This window comes from Mus caroli, unplaced genomic scaffold (genome assembly GCF_978045245.1).
Source record: "Mus caroli unplaced genomic scaffold, Mus_caroli_1 scaffold_6, whole genome shotgun sequence".
Lineage (NCBI taxonomy): Eukaryota > Metazoa > Chordata > Mammalia > Rodentia > Muridae > Mus > Mus caroli.
In genome coordinates this window covers 64,851,581-64,872,370 of record NW_028227261.1, presented here as the reverse complement: position 1 = coordinate 64,872,370, position 20,790 = coordinate 64,851,581, and positions in this window count along the sequence as shown.

Genomic DNA, 20,790 nt, shown 5'->3' with positions numbered 1-20,790 from the left:
TGCTCCACTATACTCATATCAGCCTTATTTATAATAGCCAGAATCTGGAAAGAATGCAGATATCCCTCAGCAGAGGAATGGATACAGAAAATGTGGTACATCAATACAATGGAGTACTACTCAGCTATTAAAACCAATGAATTTATGAAATTCTTAGGCAAATGGATGGAACTAGAAAATATTATCCTCAGTGAGGTAACCTAGACAAAAGAACACACATGGCATGCACTCATTGATGAGTGGATATTATCTCAGAAGCTCAAAATACCCAAGATACAATTCACAAACCACATGAAACTCAAGAAGAAGGAAGACCAAAGTGTGGATACTTCAGTCCTTCTTAGAAGGGGAAATAAAAAGACTCACATTTCTATGGGATGGTACTGCTAAAATTTAGATGTCCCAAGACTTTTGCAACTGGCTGCATATGATGCTGACTGAAAGAAAATTACAATGCTCATAGGCTTTTATCACCCTTAAAATTAGGTCAGCTCTGCCCACAAAGACATAGGAATAGACATGTGCTCAATGTAGCCAGGTAATTGTGATGGGGTGGTGGTGTCTTTAATCTCAGCACTTCAGAGGCATATGCAGGCAGATCTCTGAGTTCAGGTCATCTTTAACTAGAGAGTTCTAAGACAGTCAGCACTAAACAGAGAAACCCTGTCTTGATAAAACTAAACCAAACCAAACAAAAAAAAAAAAGATTGAAAAGATTGTATTTAACATCAGGTCTACCCATTTTATAATAAATACTTAAAATTATTTTTATTTAATTTTTTCATATAATAATCTGTACAGTCTCTAAGCAGACCAAACCCCAGCGCTGAGCAGAGAGTGGACCCAAAATGTGTTTCCTTACCCAAAAGATATTTACAGTTGATATCTGCTGGTAAAAGAAAATATCTCTTTTCTCCAATGCACTCTCACTAGGTAAATTCCATGTCAAAATCCCGTGCTTATTGGCCTGTGCTAATTCTAGTCAACATGGTCTTGTTCTATGTTGTACTGCCAGAGTTGGAAAACTCTTGGGAAAGGCAGTTTCCCAACTGCCACCAAATCAGATATTAGGCTGGACTGTAACTGAGTTTAACAGTTTCAGGGTTCTGGACACTCTCAAGGTCACAAATAGGCCCATGTCCCAGATAACAAGATGACAGCCTAATTATATCTGTCCCACCAGGACACAGCTTTGTCTGCTGTCAGGGTAGGTTGACAGGCTTTGTCTAAATTTCTGGTCTGAGCCCAGAAGCTGTTATTTTCTACTCAATGTTTAGTTTTGGCTTGGCAAACCTGGCACTGAACTCTAAGACAAAGCCCAATGCTAACTCTTATGCCCTACTCTGCAGAAAGTGAAGTCTAGCTTTCCCTCTGCTGTCTGAAGCTGGAGGTGTGTAGACAGTCTGTTGTTTCTCTAGCTAAGCACCAATAGCAGCTCAGTTTGGATTTTAGCCCAGACTTGGGACAGTGGGACTGTGCCTCGCTCTTAAGTTTCTTTGTAGTGAACTTGGCATCAGTGTTGGTGTAAGGACTGTGTTTAATTCTTTTTCTCTGTGGAAGCAAGTGACATTTCTCCTCATAGTGGAGTGGGAGCAATGGTTAAGCAGCCTTTTGCTTCAGTGCATTTTGTTTTTAACCTACTAAAACCAAGTATTTTGATCTTTCACCCAGCTTCCTTAGCTGTGTGAAGATAGTTTTTCTTCAGTGTTTAAATAATTTATGTCTGTGATGATAATCAACAGAGATCCTACTCAGCTAATATTGCGCTCTATTTCCTTAGAGTATATATGTACACAAGACCAATTACTACAAACTGTTCTTATAAATATTAAGCTTAAAATAATCTCTGGCATGTATTAAATGCTTTCTAGTTGCTATTATTAGTTGATTAATACAATGATCATACATTCTTCCTGGTTGATGAAAACTGAGCCAGATGAAAACCAACTGTGTTGAAGGATGGGGGTAGGGGTTGTATAAGCGTTTGAAGAACTATCAGTATATAAAGAAAGGCTCAAAGTATTGTGTGATGTTTACATATTCTCCAAGACTGTGACTTGAAAGCACTTCCAGTTTTAATCATTTTGCTTTCATTTGTCTTTTGTCATATTGGGTCACTAATAATTCATTTTCAGTTGAAGCCAAATAACTGTACATGTTCATGGAGTACAACATTACATATATACATATGTATATATGTATACATATGTATATATGTAATATATATATATATATATAATAAACATGACCCTTTTGCTTATTTTATTTCTTATAAGATTACAATTTTTAAAATTGTTGATATTTTGATACCATCCAAATAAGGAAGTACAGTGATATTTTTTTCAGGAATTATGGTCTGTATTCACAATTCTATATTCCCATGGGTACTTCAAATTTTGCATGTGTGCATGCACATGCCCCCCCCCACACACACACCTGAGTTTAATTTTTTCCTTTCTATCTTCCAAGTCAAGTCATTTACTTACCTTGATCTTTTGAGTAAAATCCACCCAGTTGCTCAAAAATATGTGCTATATATCTTTTCTGACTTTCCCTTCAGGACCTATAGCAGTTACCATGCCCCATCTTATTTCTTAAACACAGATATAATGATAACATTTTTAAAACAATCTGAATGACAATCAACACACTTGTCATGAATCTAGGAGCAAGGTCTAAGACATCTCTTGCTAAGTGTTCCTTTTCCTATGCATGAGTTTCTAATCTTTTAACACTGCAAGATGATGATATCATTTATAAATGTTCTGGTATGCATTGAAAGTAATATGAAAACAAATATGGCCCAGGGGGCCTGTGTTAAACATATTAGTAGTCCTATGGCTTTTGACCATAGAGTACCTGCTGCTTCATGAAATGAATTGAGATTAAAAGTATTAAGGGTAGCAAAACATCTTGTTAATTTTATGATTAGTATAAATTGAAGTGTAAATTTTGCTGTTATTTCCTCAGAGGAAGCATCATACCAGGGCTGTGTGAATATATAGTTTGGGTTTTTTCTTCCAACTACCCCTAAGCCCAGGCCTGGAAGCTTCTAGCATTCATACAATTAATCTTCCAAGATGAATGATTCAATCTGTCTTTTTCTGGCCTCTCACTGAATTGCTCTGCTTGGCCTCACACTAACTTTGGCAATATGTTCTAATCTTCTGGTTCCTTCATTCTCTAGATTGTTCTGTCTTCACCCATGTCTAGCTTGTTTTCTCTGCCACCTGTCTTTGTAAAGCTGTCCCACTAAAACTCCCACACAGCCTTTTCTCCCTTCAGTGGTCTAAAGCAACCTTTCCTTCCTGTACTGTTCTTGTGAGAGTTAGGGGCATCTTATCTCTGACTCATTCTGTCAAATCTTTCTTTGATTCATCACTCAAAGTGTCTGCCCCTCAATTATATATGACTTTCAAATATGGCTCCTCCCTTCTACAAACTAACATTTTCTTTATTGTTAGGGATTAAAGGTGTGTAAGAAGGATGTGTTTGTATGGATTATATTTAATCCAGAGTATGTCTGCATTCCAGCCAGATCACATAGAGCTAGAAGGTCTTTGGATATGACTCCTTGCCAAAGCACCCACACTGCAGAATTAACATTCTTCCACATATTTCCCCGTTCAGTTTAAACTTAATATTGTACATAGTTTAATTATTACAACAGAGACAATTATCAATCTCACAAATTTAAAATCCAATGTGCTTATCAAGGTACATTAATTCAATGGTTCTTCACAACTGTTATCCTGATCCATTTTAGTATTAAGGTTTCCATTCTACCAGTTTGATGACAGATCTGTCCTTTTACAGCTAGTTTGTTGAGCTGACCCCATGTAAGGAGGGGGGCGGGGTCAGCTTTCTATATTGTTTGCTTTGCTGTCTTTCTGCATCTCTTCCTTCCTTGAGTGATGCATTTCCTGTGGAAGGTTCTTTTATTCAGATCAGATTTTTTATCAGTTTTGGTGGAAACTACAGTCTTTCATAATCTGTAGAAATATAGACAAAATCTCCTCCCCAACATTAGGTATTCCCTGGCTTCCATTCTGATGTTAGAACAGATTTAAAGTGAACAGGTTGGTCTAATTTAGTAGAGTTGTTTGTTTGTTTGTTTGTTTGTTTGTTCTATAATCCAGAGTCACTCAGCACCTGTAGTACTTGCCTCATTTAGCATTTTAAATGATTAAAGTTAATAAATAAGTATCCTGTCTATTCCTGGGAGTCTTTATTCCCCATTTCTGAGTATTAAACATCTCCTTTAAGGTACAATTAGGATTCTGGTTTCCATCTGTGCCCTGGAGCTGACAATGTGCCATAGCTCTCTCTCTCTCTCTACCCAGATCCATCCTGGAGAGATCAGGTCTCCTAAGAGTGCTGACTCACCTGAGAGCAAGGCTCTCCATACCCCTGTCCTACCAGGAGAGAGCTGGTCTCCCAAGAGTACTGACATTCCTGAGAACACAAGTGAGACCACCACTTCTGCTCAAATTCCTAACCAAGAGGTAAACACCCACAACCATCAAGACACTGGAACCAAGGAAGGGAAAGGGACAGGATCCCTTAGGTTTTTTCCTGCTCCCCTGAGCTGAACCTGTGCCACAGCTATTGATATCCAAATTCCTCCCAGAGAGAACTGGTCTTCCAGGAATGCTGATACACAGGCTTGCAGGAGGAACAAGCCACAGGCAATGACAGTAAGACCAGCTAACAGAAGAGATAACCAGGCAAGGGCAAGAACATAAGCAACAGAAACCAAGGCTACTTGGCATCATCAGAACCCAGTTCTCCCACCACAGCAAGCCATGGATACCTCAACACACCAGAAAAGCAAGACTCACTTAAAATCACTTCTCATCATGATGATAAAGGACTTTAAGAAGGACATAACTCCCTTAAAGAAATACAGGAGATCACAGGTAAACAGGTAGAAGCTCTTAAAGAAGAAACACAAAAATCCCTTAAAGAATTACACGAAAACACAACCAAACAGGTGAAGGAATTGAACAAAACCATCCAGGATCTGAAAATGGAAATAGAAACAATAAAGAAATCACAAAGGGAGACAACCCTGGACATAGAAAACTTAGGGAAGAGATTAGGAGTCATAGACACAAGCCTCACAAACAGAATACAAAAGATAGAAGAGAGCATTTCAGGTGCAGAAAATATTGACAGAACAGTCAAAGAAAATGCAAAATGCAAAATTTCCTAAGCGAAAATATCCAGGAAATGCAGGACACCATGAGCAAACCAAACCTAAGAATAATAGGCAAAGAAGAGAGCAAAGATTCCCAACTTAAAGACCAACAAATATCTTTAAAGTAATTATGCAAGAAAACTTCCCTGACCTAAAGAAAGAGATGTCCATAAACATACAAGAAGCCTACAGAACTCCAAGTACATTGGACCAGAAAGAAAATTCCTCCCACCAGATAATAATAAAAATACCAAATGCACAAAATAAAGAAAGAATATTAAAAGCAGTAAGAGAAAAACATCAAATAACATATAAAAGCAGACCTATGAGAACTGCACCAGACTTCTCACCAAAGACTAAAACAGCCAGAAGATCCTGGGCAGATGTCATACAAACACTAAGAGAACACAAAGACCAGCCTAGGCTACTCTACCCAGCAAACTCTCAATTACCATAGATGGAGAAACCAAGCTATTCCATGACAAAATAAAATTTACACAATATATGTCCACAAATACAGCCCTACAAAGGATAATAGATAGCAAACTCCAACACAAGGAGGGAAACTACACCCTAGAAAAAAACCAAGAAAGTAAAAAAATCATCAGTCCTTACTACAAAAGACTATACTCAACAAAACTGGAAAAATCTGGATGAAATGGACAATTTTCTAGACAGATACCAGGTACCAAAGTTAAATCAGAATCAGGTAAACCATCTAAACACTCCTATTTCCCCTAAAGAAATAGGAGCAGTCATTAATAGTCTCCCAACTAAAAAAAAAAAAAAAAAAAAAAAAAAAAAAGCCAAGGACCAGATGGGCTAGGACCAGATGGGTTTAGGGCAGAGTTCTATCAGACCTTAAAAGAAGATCTAATACCAATAAACTTCAAACTATTCCAAAATAAAAACAGAAAAAACCACTACATAATTTATACTATGAAGCCCCAGTTACACTGATTTCAAAACCACACAAAGACTCAACAAAGAAAGAGGACTTCAGACCAATTTTACTTATGAATATCAACTCAAAAATAATCAATAAACTTCTCACAAACAGAGTCCAAGAACACATCAAAACCATCAGCCATCATGATCAAGTAGCCTTCATCCCAGGGATGCAGGGATGATTCAATATATGGAAATCCATCAACTTAATCCACTATATAAACAAACTCAAAGAAAAAAAACCCACATGATCATTTCATTAGATGCTGAAAAAGCATTTGACAAAATTCAGCATCCTTTCATGTTAAAAGTCTTTGAAAATCAGGAATTCGAGGCCCATACATGAAGATAGTAAAAGTAATATGCGGCAAATCAGTAGCAAACACCAAACTAAATGGAGAGAAACTTGAAGCAATCCCACTAAAATCAGGGACTAGACAAGGTTGCCCACTATCTATCTATCTACCTATCTATTCAGCATAGTACTTGAAGTTCTGGCTAGGGCAATTAGACAACAAAATGAGATCAAAGGGATACAAATTGGAAAGGAAGAAGTCAAAATTTCACAATTTGCAGATGATAAGATCATATATTTAAGTGACTCCAAAATTTCCACCAGAGAACTCCTAAAGCTGATAAACAACTTCAGCAAAGTGGCTGGATGTAAAATAAACTTAAACATCAGTAGCCTTCCTCAACTCAAAGGACAAACAGGCTGAGAAAGAAATTAGGGAAATGAAACCCTTCACAATAGCCACAAATAATATTACATACCTTGTTGTGAGTCTAACCAAGCAAGTGAAATATCTATATGACAAGAACTTCAAGTTTCTGAAGAAAGAAATTGAAGAAGACTTCAGAAGATGGAAAAGTCTCCCATGCTCATAGATTGGCAGGATTAATATAGTAAAAATGACTCTTACTGAAAGCAATCCACAGATTCAATGCAATCCCCATCAAAATTCCAACTCAATTGTTCATAGAGTTAGAACAATTCTCAAATTTGTATAGAATAACAAACAAACAAACAAACAAACAAAAGGACAGCAAAAAGTGTTCTCAACAATAAAAGAACCAGCATCCCTGACCTCAAGCTGCATTACAGAACAATAGTGATACAAACTAAACAGCATTGGTACAGAGACAGGCAGGAAGATCAATGGAATAGAATTGAAGACCCAGATATGAACCCACACACCTATGGTCACTTGATCTTTGACAAAAGAACTAAAACCATCCAGTGGGGGGAAAAACAGCATTTTCAACAAATGCTGCTGGTTCAACTGGCAGTCAACATGTATTGATCCCTGTACAAAGTTCAAGTTCAAATGGATCAAGGACCGCCACTTAAAATCAAATTCATACCCTGAATTTAATAGAAGACTTAGTTAGGAAAAGCCTTGAACACATGGGCACAGAGAGAAATTTTCTGAACAGAACACCAGTGGCTTTATGCTCTAAGATCTGCAATAGACAAATGGAAACTCATGAAATTGCAAAGCTTCTGTAAAGCAAAGGACACTGTCAATAGGACAAAATAGCAACCATCAGGTTGGGAAAAGATCTTTACCAATCCTACATCCGGTAGAGAGGTAATATCAAATACATACAATGTACTCAAAAAGTTAGACTCCAGAGAATTCAATAATCCTATTAAAAATGGGTACAGGGCTAAACAAAGAATTTTCAACTGAGGAATATAGAATGGCATAGAAGTTCCAACATCCTTAGTCATCAGAGAAATGCAAATCAAAACAACCCTGAGATTCTACATAACACCAGAGAAAATGGCTAAGATGAAAAACTCAGGTTACAGTAGATGCTGGTGAGGATGTGGATAAAGAGGAACACCCCTCCATTGTTAGTGGAATTGCAAGCTGGTACAACCACTCTGGAAATCAGTCTGGTGTTTCCTTTCAAAACTGGACATAGTATTACCTGAGGATGCAGTTATACCACTCCTGGGCATATATGCAAAAGATTCTTCAACATATAACAAAGACACATGCTCCACTATGTTCATAGCAGCCTTATTTATAATAGCCAGAAGCTGGAAGGAACCCAGATGTCCTTCCACAGAGGAATGGATACAGAAAATGTGGTACATTTACACAATGGAGTACTACTCAGCTACTAAAAATGATAAATTCATGACATTCTTAGGCAAATGGATGAAGCTAGAAAATATCATCCTGAGTGAGGGAACTCAGTCACAAAAGTCACACATGTTCTATACCCACTAACTAGTGGATATTAGGAAAAGAGTGTAGAATATCCACAATACAACTCACAGACCAGATGAAGCTCAAGAGGAAGGAAGACCAAACAGTGGATGCTTCAGTCATACTTAGAAGGGGGAGCAATATAATGAAGGGAAGTAGAAGGTGGGAGGGACTTGGAAGGAAGAAAGGAGGGTAAGGGAAAAGAGAGGGGCAGAATCAGGCATGGGAGGAGATGGAGGGTCAGGAAATTTAACAGAATTATGTAGCAATGGGGGATGGGGAACTGGGGTTCCCAGATGCCAGGAAAGCAAGAACCTCCCAAGACACAATGGGAATGTCATTAGCTGAAATATCCCACAAAGGGGTAGGAGAACCTGTTGAGACCATATCCAGAGATCAGGTATGACCCCCACAAACTCACCCCCATTGAAGGATGGAGCTGCCTACCCATCTCCACAATTTTAACCCAGAATTGCCTCTGTCTAAAGGAAATACAGGGACAAAGAGTGGAACAGAGACTGAAGAAGGCAAGGCCATCCAGAGTCTGCCCCACTTGGGGATGGATTCATCCCACATGCAGACAACAAACCCAGACACTATTGTGGATGCTAAGAAGTGCTTGTTGACAGGAGCCTGATAGAGCTATCTCCTGGGAGACTCTGCCAGAGTCAGACAAACAAAAATGCAGATGCTCTCAGCCAATATTCGGACTGAACACAGGGACCCCAATGGAGGAGTTAGGGGAAGGACTGTAGGAGCTGAAAGGGCCTATCTGGCATCAATGGGAGGGAAGGCCCTTGGATCTGTGAAGGCTTGATGCCCCAGTGTAGAGGAATGCTAGGGCAGTGAGATTGGAGTGGGTAGGTGTGTGGGGAAGCACCCTCATAGAAGTAGGGTAAGGCCAGGTGTGATAGCACAAGCCTTTAATCCCAGCACTCAGGAGGCAGAGGCAGGCAGATTTCTTTCTTTCTTTTTTTTTTTTTTTTTTATACTTGAATAGAATTTTATTCAAAGAAATTAGGCAAGTATACAGTAAGCTCATGAAAAACAGCTCCTTGCCACCAATCTAAGGAAACACAAATCCAAATGAGACTCCAAGTTATACCTGTCAGGCAGATTTCTGAGTTCGGGGCCAGCCTGGTCTACAAAGGGAGTTCCAGGACAGCCAGAGCTATAAAGAGAAACATATTAAAAAAAAAAAAAAAGAAAAGAAAAGAAAAGAAAAGAAAAGAAAAGAAAAGAAAAGAAAAGAAAAGAAAAGAAAAACAAGTAGGGTGAGGGGGTGAGATAGGAGGGTTGTAGAGGGGAAACCTGGAAAGGGGATAACATTTGAAATATTAATAAATAAAATACCCAATTTTAAAATGTACAATTAGATCTTTCCAGAACTACTTAACATGTTGGATTGTATGGTACACCTGTAACATGCTTTATGTTCCAATATGCAAAAAGTAATTTGATATTATGGGAAAACATATGCAGGAGCATTGTCAGTCTTAATTTGTAAGGATATCCCCATGATAACCTTAATTTTCAACAAATGTGCCACAACAGAACCAGCCCTTTCAGAACTCAGGACAGAAGCCCATTTAAGTCCTGAATATGGCGCAATGGTATTTATTGTCTTAGTCAGGGTTTCTATTCCCGCACAAACATCATGACCAAGAAGCAAGTTGGGGAGGAAAGGGTTTATTTGGCTTACACTTTCATACTGCTGCTCATCACCAAGGAAGTCAGGACTGGAACTCAAGCAAGTCAGGAGGCAGGAACTGATGCAGAGGCCATGGAGGGATGTTACTTACTGGGTTGCTTCCCCAGGCTTGCTCAGCCTGCTCTCTTATAGAACCCAAGACTACCAGCCCAGAGATGGTCCCACCCACAAGGGGCCTTTCCCCCTTGATCACTAATTGAGAAAATGCCTTACAGCTGGATCTTATGGAGGCATTTCCTCAACTGAAGCTCCTTTCTCTGTGGTAATTCCAGCTTATGTCAAGCTGACACAAAACTAGCCAGTAGAGATATGATGTACAAATTTTAGTTTCTCAAATTCTGTGAAGTGACACACATATTTTTACCAAATTTCATTTCTTTGTGTAGCCTTAACGTTACTTCTAGCAGGTAATGGAGAATAACTACACAAAGAATAAGTAAGACTTTTTTTATATATATAATTTCTTTGTCTTGTTGTCAAGTATTGAAAATTTTTCTTTTTAAACCTTTGCTGTTGACATGCTTTGATTTTTATTTGTTTGTTTTTTGTTTGTTTTTTTATGAAATTGTAGTGGTATAGGATATGCATGGCCCAGGAAGTGTCACTGTTAAGAAATGTGGTCGGGTTGGAATAGGTGTGGCCTTGTTGCAGAAGTGCTTCACTGATGGGGTGGGCTTTGAGACCCTCATCCTAGCTCACAGGAAGGGTTGCCAGTCTCTCCTGGTTGCCTTCAAATCAAGATGCAGAACTCTCAGCTCCTGCTCTAGCACCAGGTCTGCCGGTATCTTATTATGATGCTTCCTGCCAGAATAGTAATGACCTGAATCTCTGAAACTGTAAGCTAGCCCCAAGTAAATGTTGTCCCATAAAAGAGTTGCTTTGATCATAGCTTCTCTTCACACCAATGGAAATGGAAGCCTAACTAACACAGAAATTATGAGGCTTCTAGCACATTTTCTATTAATAATTGGACAATCTCTTAATTCACTTTGGTCAATGGGCCAGGCAATCCTGAAAGAGATCAAATATAGGTGGTAAATAATGGATAATTTCTGTTTCACTCCTCTGGGTCCCCACAGGCTCAAGGCACACATATGATGCAGAGACACACAAGTAAGCAAAGCACCCACATTTACGAAATAAAAAAGGAAAGTTGGAGTGCCAACCCAAAGATCCCCTCTAAACAAATATTGGAAAGTTTCTGAATGAATTAAAATAATGAACCAAAATAGAAGAAAACACACATGTACTTAACTGCATATTTTCATTGTGAATTTTCAATATTTCACTCCAACTTTATGATGGTTCAAAATAATGACTACATCATAAAAATTTTCACTATTTTAATTTAATATCTGAAGACATTTTCCTAACTAATCATTTGTATCAGTTATTTTTAATAATGGTTTCATTACAGCATTTACACATAGTTTAAAGAATGCTTACAGAAACTACTACTCTAATGATCAAACATATGTCCTAGGTAGGTTTCTACTTTCTATATGGGTATTAAGTAATATCACAGTTTCATAAAATGTCATTTCTCTTGGTTTGTCTGTGTAACTATTTTCCATTGTATATAAATATATAATATGATTTTTCCATTCATTCATTCATTGTTAATTTTTTAATTGGCAATGTGGAATATTTTTAAAGTTTGTAAATATTACATACTTTTTTAATGCAATAGAGAATAGTAAACATTTTGATATTGCAAAGTATAGCTGAAAGTATGCTAAATTTCAAACTGGAAAGCAAGCAAGTTCCTTTAAAACATTTTCTTGTTTGGGATGTTGGAGTAGCTGTCTTTTCCTCTGCTGAATACAGACACATTTGCACAGAAAGTGTGCTGTAAGCAATGAGGCATTGTTCTGAGAAATAAATCTAAAATGTTGGTAATTTTGTATCCTACTTGTGATCAGTTCCAATAAACATATATAAATATACATTATATCCAAAACAATCTTCATTATGTTTTTTTCTACTATATTCTAAATAGTCTGTGAGTGCTGGTAGCCTAAAAAACCAAAAGTTCATCTGAAAATATGCCTAACATGATTTAATAATAAGGGAAATTTCCCTTTTAAACTTTCTTTTCCCTTTATTTATACTTTCACAACTTTTCTGGAGAAATTGTTTGAGATTGTAGTTTTGCATTATCTTACCTTAAAGATGACTTAAAATTTTATGATTATATCTTAGAGGAAGACCAGTTGGATGGGTTTCATCAGAAATGTATAACCAAACTTGTAAAAAACTTAAAACCTTACTATGAGAATGCATTTGTCTATTGTCAGATTTAAAATCAAATTTGTGAACTAATTTGTTTATAAGTGAAATAATATTTATAAAATCATATATTTGCAACTTTAGTGCCTAATACAATAATAGACATTTTCATATTCAAAGTTATTTTGTTACATTTCCTTTTATTAAAATAAAGACCTCAACCTCATATTCTCCTAGGAAGACATTTTCAAAAATCTGACATCTGTTAATCTAATTTAATCCTTCAGAACACAATACCCTTCTATCTGTTGGGTGTTGCAAACTCAAGTGACACTTTAATCTTGGTGGGACACTTGTAGATCTAACTGAAATTCCATTACTGTGACCTGATCTAGAGCCTCTCTGGAACCTCAATCAAACAATCCTTTCTTCTTACTCTGCTCTATACCTGCTGACATTAGATAGCCTGCTCAAAATGTTGTGTGTTAATAAAGAACAGGAAGCATAATTTAAAGAACTTAATACTCATGCAATAAGCAGTTTCATGTTGCAGAAATATATTTCATTTTAGTATGTAAATGTATTAATTTTATTTGAGATTATTACCCAAATATTTGTAGAATTCCAATGAAATTACTTTTAAAGATATGTTTAGGTTTATAACAACTTGAAAAATCATTCATATTCAAAACATACAATGTCACGATTAGATATGTGTATACTGTTAAATCTGGCACATAGTCAAGCTAGTCTCATATCCATGGTTTGTATATTCTTGGATATATTTGGAGGTATGGCCTTGTTGGAATAGGTGTGACCATGTTGGAGTAGGTGTGTCACTGTGGGTGTGGGCTTAAGAGCCTCACCCTAGTTGCCTGGAAGTCAGTCTTCCACTACCAGCCTTTGGATAAAGACATAGAACTCTCAGCTCCTCCTGCACCATTGCCTGCCTGGATGCTGCCATGCTCCCACCTTGATGTTAATGGACTGAATCTATGAATATGTAAGCCAGCCCAAATTAAATGTTGTTTTTCATAAGACTTGCCTTGATCATAGTATCTGTTCACAGCAGTAAAATCCTAAGATAGAAGGCTAACTTTATCTGCGGATTTCAAGTATTCAATACATTATTGTTAACTATGATTGCTATGTGCTACATTAGATCTTCAGAACCCACTTGTCTTAGTTAGGGTTTTACTGCTGTGAACAGACACCATGACCAAGGCAAGTCTTATAAAAAACAACATTTAATTGGGGCTGGCTTACAGGTTCAGAGGTTCAGTCCATTATCATCAAGGTGGGAGCATGGCAGTATCCAGGCAGGCATGGCACAGGAGGAGCTGAGAGTTCTATGTCTTAATCCAAAGGCTGTTAGTGGAAGACTGACTTCCAAACAACTAGGGTGAGGATCTTATGCCCACACCTACAGTGACATACCCATTCTAACCAGGTCACACCTATTCCAACAAGGCCACACCTTCAGATGGTGCCACTCCCTGGTCCAAGGATATACAAACCATCATACCACTCATCTTATAGTTGCATCTTTGTGTTCTTTGCCTACCATCTCCCAATTTTCCATACCCACAGGCCCTGCTGACCTTCCCTCTCTTGTCTTTCTCAGTTCACCTAACTTTAATTCCAGGTATAGGAAACTTGAGTCAGTATTTATCCTTCTATGTTTGACTTATTTCATTCATCAGTATCTTCCACTTCGTCCACATTCTCAAAAATAACAGATATTTTTAAAGCTATTTAAAGATATTTTTGTGCAGTCACAGTTTCTTTGTTCATATGTTAGTAAATACTTAGCCTGTTTCCATATCTTACTCTCGTTACTGACACTAAATAACTGTGGGCTGCCAGGGCAACTCTTTGAGGTAATAATTTTATCTCCTCTGGGATTACTATATGATATGTATTCTATTTTTAAGCTTTTGAAGAATTTCCCTACCGTTTTCCTAATGGCTGGATCTCTTTATATTCCCATTAACACCACATGAAGCTTCCCATTCCTCCAGATCTTTGGCAATATTGTGTATCCTTTTGTTGTTGTTGTTGTTATACCAGTCATCCTCAGTGTAGGTTATATGCTATTACAGTTCTAGTTTGTACTTCTCTTGTACCTAGTGATAGTAAACATTTTTCATGTGCTTGACCATTTATGTGTTTTTCTTAGGATAGTATATTTTCCCTTTGTTGTCTTCTGATTGGATGATTTGGTTTTTGCTCTTGAATTCTATTTTCAGTATTTTCAATATTAACACTTATCAAATATATGATTTCCAAATATTTGACACCTTCCATAATTTGCCCTGTTATTTTGTACTTTTCCTTTACTCTGAACAAACCACTTAGTTTAGTAACTCACCTTTTTTTCCCTTTTGCTGCCTGTATGCTTACTATATATTAGAAAGAAGAAAAAATTCTTGAGACCCCTATCTACTCCTTTAGAGGTTTTATACTTCAGACTTTTCATTTAAATTTTAATCCTCTTACCAGATTTATTTTCACATGAAGTCCTTCTTATAACAGGAAAACTCAAGAAGATACTTAGATTCATCATGGAGATTAAACTGTAAATTTCAACTATAATAAAGATACCAAATTAATTTAGCTTTCTCTCTCTTGGATAATATTCCTAAAATTATTTTAAGAGATATTGAAAATTCATAAACATATTCTTTAGTGCTTATCCACACTGAGTAGACAGAAATATCACACAAAACTCCTGGGCAGTTAAAACACAGCTTTTGGGATCCAGCTGATTGAATACAACTGTGCAAGCACAGGTATGGATCTTATGGATCTAGATTTTGTATTCCTAACAAGAACCAGGTCCACTGGCTGAGGCAGGGTTATTCATTTCTAGTTTAATTTGCCTTAGCCTTTGATAATTTGGTTTTAATCTGTCTCTAATCTGTTGTTTAGTCTTTGAAACTCTATATTGAACAATATCTCCCTTTGGTTACATTTTTTATTTAAAATGTTCTGACACTAAATTGTTCACCTACTATTCCTTTATCCAGGAATTGGTCTTGAACAAAGATGGCTGTAGTCAGGCACACTGTTACACAGAAACAAGTTCAAGTCCCTAAATCTTGATCACTAAAATTCATAAATTCCAAAAAACAACATAAAAGTAAAAAACCAAAACAAAAAAACCAATCAAATAAAAAACAACTTTATGTAACCACCATTAACCATAGGTAAAAATGTTTACTTTACATGTTAATGTTTATATATCACAGCACAGCACCAATTATTTTTCTGATATTCCACTATTCCACTTAGGGTTGAAAAGCTTTCCTCATCTAATAAACCTTTGAAATAAATTATGTAACATTCATCTTCCAGTCATAAACCCAGCAGGATTGGGTTCTATATATTGAAATATTAATTGTTCTTAGGATTGTTTCTAGCTCATCAGTAAATATTGATTCCTTGTTTAATACAACACTAGATATCAATAGTACAGTAGTGGATATCAATAAATTTACAAAAGATTTCAAGGACTAAAACCATCCTAAGGATATGAATCCAGTATTCCCTTAATGTCTGGCACTGGAATTCCTTTTATGGTAGAAATACTTTGTTGAACCTATCCTGGTAGGTTTCTTGAGAGGCTAAAAATGTGATGAATCCAGTCTGCAATAAAGGAAGTGACAGTTCCTATTGTCAGGGACCAAGTGTTATTCTCCAAACTTGAAGATATTACCAACTGAATTATCATAGCTATTTTTGAGGAATGAATTTTTTTCTCCTTCTTGTTTTAGATAGTGAAACTGAGGAAGATTAAGTTCTTTATCCTAAGTCATTGCCACTATAATTGGAAAGTTGGCATTTGAACCCATCCATAGACCTATCAGCAACAAACAAAAACAAAAGTACTTTTTCTGTGGTTGCTGTTATTTGTTGTGGTGGTGGTTTGTTAAAGGCAAAAGAAGAGGAAATTTAGGGCAAGCAGTAATAAAGCAGAATGAGAAAAGAACCCGAGAGATGACAAAAAGCTGAGTAATGAAGTCAGGACCGCTTTTAGAGAGGGACAGGAGGGTTTTAACAAGAATGTTCAATATGAAATGCCATGTGCTTTTTGATTATCTGTAGATATCATATTAGTAATAACACCTCCTTCCATCAGACTTTTAAGTTAGTAATAAATCTTCTTATATGAGATTGTACCTTATTGGAAGAATGTTTGTCTAACATCCACAAGGTCCTGGACTGTATAATTAGAACAACAAAAACGGAAAAGGAAATTAACAAAACAGTAAATCCTCTAACAACACAAAGTACTGTAAAACCCTGTAGGACAGAATTTTCCAATTGATATCCAGAGATTTCACTAGGCATGAGGAAAGACCAAAAGCCAGGAACAGAGGTGGTCAGAAAATCATCAGTTCAGTTGTCTTCAAAATCTGGGGTTAGGGTTAGAATTTAACCTTTGTTAAATTTCAGGAGAAGTGCTCTGTTAGCATTTGCATGTTAATTTATTATAAGAAGAACATTTAAAATTTTATCCACTCAAATGGAAGTATCTGTTTGTATCCACAGAACTATCCTTTTATTGGTATTCTCCAAACCCTGCTTGAGAAAATTGTACCTACTCTAGTAATAATACGACCTTTAAAAAAATTACACTCAGACTTAAGGTAAGAGTAATAATATTTTCAAAGGTATTCCTATATGGACAAATAAGCTTACTTTGATAAGCAATTGTTTCTAGTTTGCTTTAAATTATTTTGGACACTTGAAAGATATTCTTGAACTATTGTGAATATATATATATTCATGGAACATTAGCAAATTAGTTTTCCTTCCTAGGGATAAGCCATGATTTTTCTTTTCTTCATACATGTGGCATTACAGCACAAACCAGAACATGGGACATTCCCAGCATGACGACCTGGTTCACCTGTGCACTGACTGCTACTATGTGTCAGAGACCATCTGCACCCCTGAGGGCTCTCAGCCCAAGCTGTAGGAGGAGGGCCTCCTAGTAGAGTCAAGGAGATTACTAATAAGCTGGGCTCAGCTTGATAATACTCTTTGCATATCTTTGCATTTCCTTGTTCTTCCAAGAACTGCCTCCAGGAGAAAATTCACCCAGGTCACCAATTTCACTGCTTCCCAGTTGGTTTTTGAATGCTTCAGTACTCTTACTCATTGCAAACAGATTAACATTTTGCTTACCAACTCTGTATTTTTTACAAATTAAAAAAATAGAGTAATGTATTTAAATAACTTTAAAAGAACACACTTTAATTTAGTAACTTATTTCATAATTAAACTTATAGAGTATTTGGTATGAGGTTAACTGTTTACTTGGCTGGTAAGAAATAGATTTTGGCTTTTTATTTTAATGTGTTCCATGTTCAAAACTCTGCTAAGAGCTTTAAACCTGCTATCATATTAAAACCTCCACACAACCCTCTGAGAACAAGTTGGGAAATAAGCACAAAGAGCTTTTTACAAGTCCATAAAGTGTTTCCTTGCAAAGTCTGAGTGTCATCTCTGGCCCATGAAAACCCTGGGTCCCTTTTCTTACCATCATACTGTCAGCAAATAGTCTGATGCTAAAGGCCAAAGCAAAGGACTAAATAATGTCAATTAGTAAGACAGGTTATATTTTTCAATAGACCAAGCAAAATTGGTCAAAGACTTTCAAACAGAAATGAAATAGCATTCAAGAAGCAAAAAAGTAAAGGATAAATTTAGAACCATCTCTATTGGAAAGTATGAAAAGTTGAGGGAGATCAATAAGGGCTGAAGTCAAATCAAGAAGTGCTGTACATCATGCAGTTACGTCAGAACATACCAGTGTTTGAAGGACAACTCAACTTTTGGCCCATTTACTTTCACCCAAGTGTTTTGTCTTCTTAAACAAAGTTTTGAGAACTTCTAAATTTTGCAAATTTTTTTGTCTTTATCAAGTTAATGTTGACAGGAGTTCACTGAATCACCGACCATCTAACATGATTCTAGGTCATTGGTTATTCTTTTTACAAAACCATATCAGTCTCCAGGTTCAAAGTGCTCTTCCTTATGGATGGTTGGGATGGTATCCACTTTCCCTTGATGGTTACACAGAAAAGTAACTTTTTGGCACTAAATTAAAAATTTTAAGTTTCATTTTCAACTTTTAAAGGCTCCTTTATCCTTTTGATTTATTTCACATATTCTGAAGAATAATGTGGTTATAAAAAAGGAGGGCTAGCTAGATCAGATGGCTGAGGGTGAAGATGTTCCTACATTCCATAAGTGTGTGAAGTATCTACACTATAGATAATTACTATTTTAATCTTCCATTGAAGATTTTGGGTTAAAATTTTGAGATATTATGACATAATTACATCATTTACCTTTTCTTTTCCTTCCCTCCAACTCTCTTATATAAATCTCCTTGCTCTCTTTCAAATTTGTGACCTCTTTTTTCATTAATTGTTGTTATTGTATATGTAACATGCACTTAATGTATATGATATAGATTGTATACATACATAATATGATATATTATTTATCATATATGCATGTTAAATATATCTTTCATATATATATGAATATATATATGAATGTATATATATATATATCCTAATTAGTATGTATATAATGTTATTTGTTTTTATGTTTTCATATTGAGCATTTGGAATTGAATAACCAGTTGGTGTCTTCTTTCCTAGGGAAGACTATTGATCTAGCTCTCACCTTTCCTTAGTTGTCTGTATGTACTTTTTGTTTGTTTTTTGTAGAGTTTAGGTCTTATGGCCTTTTCCTCATCACTTTAGCATGTTTAATGTTATCCATGTTCAGTTCACGCTTAGGCAGTCATGTCAGTGAGTACTTATAGGTGTAGTTTCTATCATTCCTAGAAAACATAATTTACCAGCAAATTTGCTTATCTTTTGATTCTTACAATCTTCCCACTCCCTCTTCTTCAGTGACCCCTAGCCTTAGGTTTTTTGTAGATCTATCCACTGAAACTGAGCTCCATAACATTGAATTTTCTATAATTGTCTCTATCTGTTATTAAGTTTCTATGACGGGGGTGAATATACACTTGTCTTTGAGTATAGGGATAAATATTTAGAGTATGATTAAATATTATGCTGGTTTACCAAAGTGACTGATACAGGAGTAAGAGACACAAACACCTCCAAGATCCATGACTTTGCTAGCCCTGAATAGTTGGTTAGGTTTCCAGTAGCAGGCATGATTTCCCTCTCACTGAGAAGAACTCATGTTGTAAAGTCGTGTTCACTACTGCCAATGTATGCATCTTTACTGAACCTCTAAAATAATCATGTCCTGTTCTTCATTGTTGTGTTTAAGATGGTTAGTTGCTTCCTTACCTTGCCTTCAGGAGCTTGCATGGTGCTTTCTGATACCATACATGCTAATCCGCAAGGAGTCTTTCACATCATTTCCAGCTCAGGAACTTCCCAACCATGTGTGTGAAGTACAGCAAAGCTTACCTTTTTACTTTGAGGGCGACCAAAGGCATAGCCATAGCACAAGGTCTCCTCCAATGCTACATCTAACCTCTCTATCCAGTTAGATCCTTCACATTCATCTCCAGGGTCAAAACCCCTCCCTAAACCCTTCCCCAAGCCCTAGAGTTAACACTACACTCAAGACTTAAACCCATCAAAGGAAACACATGGTAGGGCTCATGTCTCTAGCTGCATATATAGCAGAGGATAGCCTAGTTGGTCATCAATAGGAGGAGAGGCCCTTAGTCTTCTGAAGGTTCTATGTCCCACTGTAGGGGAATGCCAGGGCCAGGAATCAGGAGTGGGTGGGTTGGGGAGCAGAGGGAGTGGTAAAGGGGTAGGGGACTTTCAGAGAGGAGACTAGGAGAGGGGATAACATTTGAAATATAAATAAAGAAAATATCTTTAAAAAAACAAAGACTTAAACCATAACACTTTATGCACACCAGCCGGGCTTCCTGTGTCTGTGAGACATTATTCCACCTAAGACATTTACAATTTCTAAGCCCAGCTGGGCCACACATCCTTTCATCAACACCCAGTCTCTCTGCCCATATCAGAAACTGAACTGACAAAAGGAGTCCATACACCTATATCTCGGTGTCAAAACAAAATATTATACAACAACCATCAATTCTGTAGAAGGATTTCTTATTATTTTTATTAGAAATTTTCTTTATTTACATTTTAAATGCTATCCTGAAAGTCCCCTATACCCTTGCCCCGTGGTACTCCCCAACCCACCCACTCCTACTTCCTGGCCCTGGCATTCCCCTGTATTGTGGCATATAATCTTTGAAAGACCAAAGACCTCTCCTCCCAATGATGGCTGACTAAGCCATCCTCTGCTACATATGCAGCTAGAGACACGAGCTCTGGGGGTACTGGTTAGTTCATATTGTTGTTCCACCTATCAGGTTGCAAACTCCTTTAGCTCCTGGGGTACTTTCTCTAGCTCCTTGACTGGGGGCCCCATGTCCCATACAATAG